This window comes from Passer domesticus, chromosome 3 (assembly GCF_036417665.1).
Source record: "Passer domesticus isolate bPasDom1 chromosome 3, bPasDom1.hap1, whole genome shotgun sequence".
In the NCBI taxonomy this organism is placed as follows: Eukaryota; Metazoa; Chordata; class Aves; order Passeriformes; family Passeridae; genus Passer; species Passer domesticus.
Window position 1 is genome coordinate 55,980,628 of NC_087476.1, and position 6,141 is coordinate 55,986,768.

Below are 6,141 nucleotides of genomic sequence, written 5' to 3' on the forward strand. Positions count from 1 at the left end.
GGTAATTCTGGCAATGCCTTTAGTTACACTTGACTTTCTCTAAGCCTGTTGTGAATTGTGACAGTTGGAGAAGGGTAATAAAATAAAAATAAAATAAAAACAACAACAAATAAGTACCTCAGAGAATTAAAGCTTCTCAGTTCTGATTTCACTGGGAAAGCAGAACTGCTAGCGGTGTCTTATTTTTGTCAGCATGTTAACTTACTTTTTGCTTTTTCTACTGAATAAAGATCACAAAAATGCTGTTTATATATTCTTGGTGTGAATATTTGATTAGTGATATTGCTTTTACCTTGCTTTACATAAGATATTTTACCTAAGATACATAAGATCATAATGATCAATCTCTTTCCTGTGGTACTGGCTACTGTGACAGCAATCTTAGAGGTATTTATGACTGAAAATAACTGAGTGCCATGGACTTAAATAAAAACTCCTCATGAGCACAAAATTTGCAGTATTGGATATGGTGAAAAAGATTTTCAAAAGCACTTCTGAAAGTCTGACTTTTCCCATGCTGAACCCATTACCCTTCTGCCCATCAAGCCTTTCCAAATCCTCGCTTTCTGTGTTGTCTCTATTGCTTTGGTCATGATCCCAAGGCTGCTGTAGGAGGAACAGAGACAGAATAAGCACATAACAGTAATCCTATACTAGCGTGCGGCACGAGAGATTCCTGCAGCAGCGTGGCACGTCGGCTCTTCAGCAGTGTGCCCTGGACAAAGCCTGCCAGCTATTTCCCCTGCAAACCACCCTGCATGGATGTGGCTGTGGCCCTGAGAGCCGAAGGTCCCCGTGGAATGCGTTTGAGAGGCGTGTGGTTGCGCTTTGTTTGACATTATGACAAATCCCAGCTGTGCAGTTGGCTGGGGGCTTGCCAAAGGTAGAGGCTTTCCTCCTCCCTGGCTTTGCATGGCTGCTGGGGAGGGCTGCAGTAACATAACTCTACTTCGCTCCATATTTTCCCATATTTAAAAGAAAATAAACCATATGAAAAAGTGCCCTTCCCGCATGCACGAGGACTTCTGAACTCCTCCTGTGCTCTGGATAATTGTTCTCAACTTGCATTTAATTTTAAAGCTTGCTGCTTCTATTTCAGACCAAAGAGGGACTTGTCAGCCATTTCCAATTACAGTAGTTTGCCTAAGGAAAGACATATTTCGACTTACAAACCTCCTACTGCCTCTGTGTCTCTACCCATCCAAGTACACCTAGGGCTGAGAACAAGCAGAGGATGGCATTGTAGGGTTACAAAAAAATAACATTCAAAGAGGCTCTTGTGATAGGATAAGAGGCAATGGTTTTAAAGTAATTCTTTTAAAGTAAGAGAAGGTAGGAACAAGAGATGATTTTTAAGGAAGGTGGGGATTGACCAGTGAAAGAGGCCAATTAATTAAGGGAGCGATGAATTTGCTGTCTTGCTAACTTCCGATTAAGCTCCTTTTTTTTTCCCTGGAAGATGTATAATAGTAATATTCATTTCACTGAGTTCAAGTCAGATGTAGGCAGTCAAATTTTCAGGTCTTCTATAGTCAAGAAGTCAAGTAGACATCTAATCATCCCTTTTAGTCCTAAATTCAAGAGATCAGTGAGGAAACATCAAAGTGCTTGGAATGAAACTGCAGAAGTTTCACTGTGTGAGAGAACTGAGACAAGTTAAGAAGGAGGTCCTGATCCTACACCAGTTTCTGAACATCCTGATCCTACACCAGTTTGTAAACATCCAGAACAGATGTTGATCTCTGCAGTGGATTTATAATCTCTGCTTAACTCAGGGAACCATAAAGAGAAATGATCAGAGGATCAACTGTTTTTCTACAAAGAACCAATTTTAATAAAGCCCTGATCTTTTTCATGGGATCTTTGAAAAATTGACAATATGTTTCCATGCATAAGACTCTTTAAGTCTTATAATCTTTCTGGCCACTACTGGGACTTTTTTTTTTTTTCCCTCAGTGAACTTCACTTTTGCATTTGCCACTAACTCATGGTTCCAAGATGTAAGGGACTACCAGTGGGGAAATTTAAAGTAGTTTTCTTTTGTAAAACAAAGCTCCTGGGCAGTCACTTTGTGCCTGAGACAATTCTTTGTCCACTTGTTCAGCCCTGAGAGAGACAGAATGATACAGCCACTTTCTATCCTGGGCTTCTTCAGAGGTCCTGTCACAGCTGAAAGAGCCAAAACACATCAGTAGGCTGTGAAATGGCCTCCAGAATTGTGTCTGACACTCTTTAGTGCTGGCATTCCTGTGCTGCACCAGCTGGGCAGTGGGAGCTGGCCGGGCACGCTGCAGCACTCAATGGCACAGCATGGGGACATGGATGGGCATGTCACCCTTCAGCTGTACTGCATCACAAGCGAGGCTAGGTCTGCCTTTAGAAAACCATGACTAATTACTGCCAAGCAGTTGATAATTCTCCAGGTCTGCCCCTGGGTATCTGGATGGAAAGTGCTGCTTTTTGGACTGCTGTAGTGGCCGGCAGGAGAGACCTGCCCTACAATGCAAACATTTGTTTAAGCAGTGCTTTTAGCAGTAGATTACATCTCAGCAGAGCCATGAGTACTGATTCTGGCTGCATGAAGGCCTCCCTTGTAGCAATATATCTATTCTGAGTGTAGACAAGTCTCAGTAACATTAATAAATTGGCACTGAGGGGTTTCTATAATATCTCAGTTTCCCACAGTCAGTTCAGCTTCAGAGAGGACTCTGTGAGTTTTTAAAGGGACAGAGTGGAAAAAAAAAATCAAAAGGAAGCAGAAGAAGAGCGAGGCTCAATGTAGACATGACAGGGACAGGAAGGATATCTTTTTGCTGTCTCAGCCCTGTTTTCCACTTTTTAGATAAACATGTGACTCTTTCTGAGTGCCCAGGTACCGTTGCCCTTCCTCTCTCTAGCTATGTGTGTAACAGGTGGGAAGGGGAAGGATGTGCAGGTGCTGCTTATGGCCCTGCTTGTATCCCCCCAGTTTCATCTAACCTGGAGCTGTGCCTGCCCATAGCACATCTCTGACTCTCACACTAGGTAACCCTCTTCTCCTGCTCCTTGTCTCCATTGCATGCAGCTTCCTTCACTCCTTGAGTTTGCTCTGGTTCCTCTTTTAAGGGCTCACATGCTCTTTCTGAGTTTCCTAGAGTTCCCTTTGTTTACCCACTAACAGAAAACTTCTCCTGTTTCCACAGTGTGGCTGTGATCTCAAATTGTCTCTCCTTTGGTTTTTTAATTTTTTTCTTTCAGCTTGCAAGCTCTTGATCTTCCCCTTAAATGCCCAAGATTCTAAACTCTTCCAACTCGGTCTTCTCACTGTACAAGATGGTAATCCCTCCCAAGTTCTGTTGTAGGGGTTTGAAAAGCCTGTCTGTGTCCATGCAGTAACAAGACAGCATTATGCTTTTGGACTAATATGGAATGGCATATTTCTGACAGTCATATCTTAACACAGGGAAAGTTGTGAAAATCAGACGTGTGGTGCACCCTTTCCCAAGTCAGAAAAGATGAGATGCATTAGTTGCATCTGTATAAGCACTTTTGTCCCTAATTGTTTGGAGTTACATCTGATCCCAAATATAATACTCATTCTGGATGGGAGAAGGTAAAATAAACCCCTGCAATTTCTAATTTTCTCTGGCTACTGATATAATATCTTTTACTTCTGCTAGTAGTAATTTTTAAACTTACCTGCTCACAGGACAGTGTTCTGGCAAGTTCCTGTTGCTGCTCTTCATGGTGTCATTCAAGCACCTTGGCAATAGCCAGCCTAACAAAGCTCTCTCTGAGGCTCAGCCAGATTAGCAGCCCAGATTAGCATAGAGGCAGAGTAAAGCAATAAGGAATAAACCATGCCAAGATCTATATTTGGAGTGGAAAAACAGTTAGGTTAACAAGCTGGAAGTGTCAAGCAGGGGACTCTTGGGAGCTAAGTGCATTTTTCCACTCATTTGGAAAAGAACCTTCTTGTGTAAATAACACCAAAACACCTCATTTCTTACAGAAAGGATGGAGATACAGCAGGTGGACAACCCTTTCACAAGAGAACATTACACTGAAGGTGAGAGGGATCTTGACATCTGGAGACTGGATTTGAATCCAGGTTCTTCCAGTGTCGGGAGAGCAGTACAGCCATTGGCTTTGACCCTCGTTGTGTTGGGTGTATGTCCTTGCAGTTTGGTTAAGCCACTGTATTAGCCAATTGGGCTTCAGAGATCATCAAGATAACACTGGGCACCAGAGATGAAGCACAGAGTTTTTGTCTGCCAGTAGCAGTGCAGGCACCAAAGGGTTTAAAATTTGAGACTCATCCTTCCAGCATGAGAAGGCAGCTGAATGTGACTTAGAAGCACTCCACCATGAATTTAGTTATTTTAAAATTCATGGAGATTTTGAAACATAGCACAAATAGTTTAAAAGAATTAAAAAGGAAAAAAAAAGAGATTTCTAGAGTTAATGGGAACATTCAGTTCAAATAGAAAATACTAATGAAAGAACTTTGGAAGCTTTATAAATGCTTTGAAGTTTCATCTATGCAGCCAACTCCTGGAACTGTAGGAAATTTCTCCATTAGGTGGGTCACCCCACAGATACCCAACCAAGCTGGTACTGATCAGTATCATTGGAAAGACAGGAGGCAGGACTTGTAACAATTTGAATAACACCAAAAAGGTAATATTTTTCTGCCAGTCCTTTTCCTCTATCCAAAGCAGAAACCAACTAGGAAAATATGTTTAACATCAGACATGCTTTTTTCCCTTCATATGAAGAAATCCAGAAGATGAGTGTTTCATTATAAAAATATTTCATACTTAAGAGATACTGTCGCTGTGCCCTTGGTTGGGTAGCAGAGTAAACAGTTGCATGAAAGTGAAAGGATTTAAGATGTGCTAAAATGGAGTTCATTTTAGCTGCTCTGTAACTACAATAACATACCTATTTTTTTTCATAGTCGTGCCAATCTTGTATGAACACTCTCCTTTCCTGTTACTATTTCACATTGCCTGGATAGGAAATCAAATGCAATGGAGATGGGTGAGACCAGGAAAGTTTCAGATTTTATTGAACTTTGAGGGGGTTTTGGAGCTAGTGGCTTGCAGAGGCAGCATTCTGTGGAAGGTTTAATCTCTAACTCGGTGATTGCCAGTTGAAGGATGAGCCGTGTTAACAGACATGAATGAAAAAGAACAACTACATTTGACCCCAGTTTTGTCTGTTGCAATGCAGGAATAATTTGCAGCTTGAACCATATTTGTTTGATTTGTGAGTAGAGAACATGGCATTATCAGAAAGAAACTCAGTTTTGCTGACTCCTGTGTTTGGAAATTACCTTTTCAGTTACTCAAACAGGAAAGGATAAACGCTGGAAACGTTATTAATAAAACATTAAACCCCCTCCCTCTCTCCCTCCCCAAAACCCCAGCTCCTAATTCAGCAGAGGTCAAACAATAAAGTTTACAATCATGCACTCCACGCTGCTCAGCACTCCGAGCCAGCACACCAGTGACTGGCCAGATTAACTAATCTTCCTCAGCTTCGTCTTGGGCCCTATAACTACTGCGGCAGGTCATTAACCAGCTGGTGAAGCCCCGGCACATCGTACATTTATTCCCAAACCTTAGCAGCCGTTGTTGAGTCCAGGAGCCTTAAAGAGGTACTTCTGATGTTAGCTGACAGAATGTTAATTTATGCTTGCTGTAATTCAAAGGGATTCCAAGGCAACTGTAAACTAATGAAACCTGAATAACTTTCCTGGAGAAGGTTCCTTGTTTAATCAGTTGAACTAAAATGGAAATATGTAAAATGAGCAGTCATTCTTTCTTTTAAAATATAAGGCCTTTTTTGTGAAAAGGGAGATAAATGAGAACATGATGTGTTAGAGGAATGAGATGTAGTAAAATGTTTGATTAATGCAAAATATTTATTCTCCCCAAGTTCCTTGATTTTTTTTAAAACTCTGCTGTTCATCACTGCCAAAAGGAAAAAGGAAAAAAGTAAAGAATGCAATGTCTACTAAGTTGGGTAACCTAGCAAAGGTATTGCTTTCAGCCAGGATTTGCTTTTTCTTTCCTTTTTCTTTTTTTCCCCTCTCTTTTTTTTTTCTTTTTTTTTTTTTTTCTTTTTAATCTCAAATGAAAAGCTCTCTTTAATCAG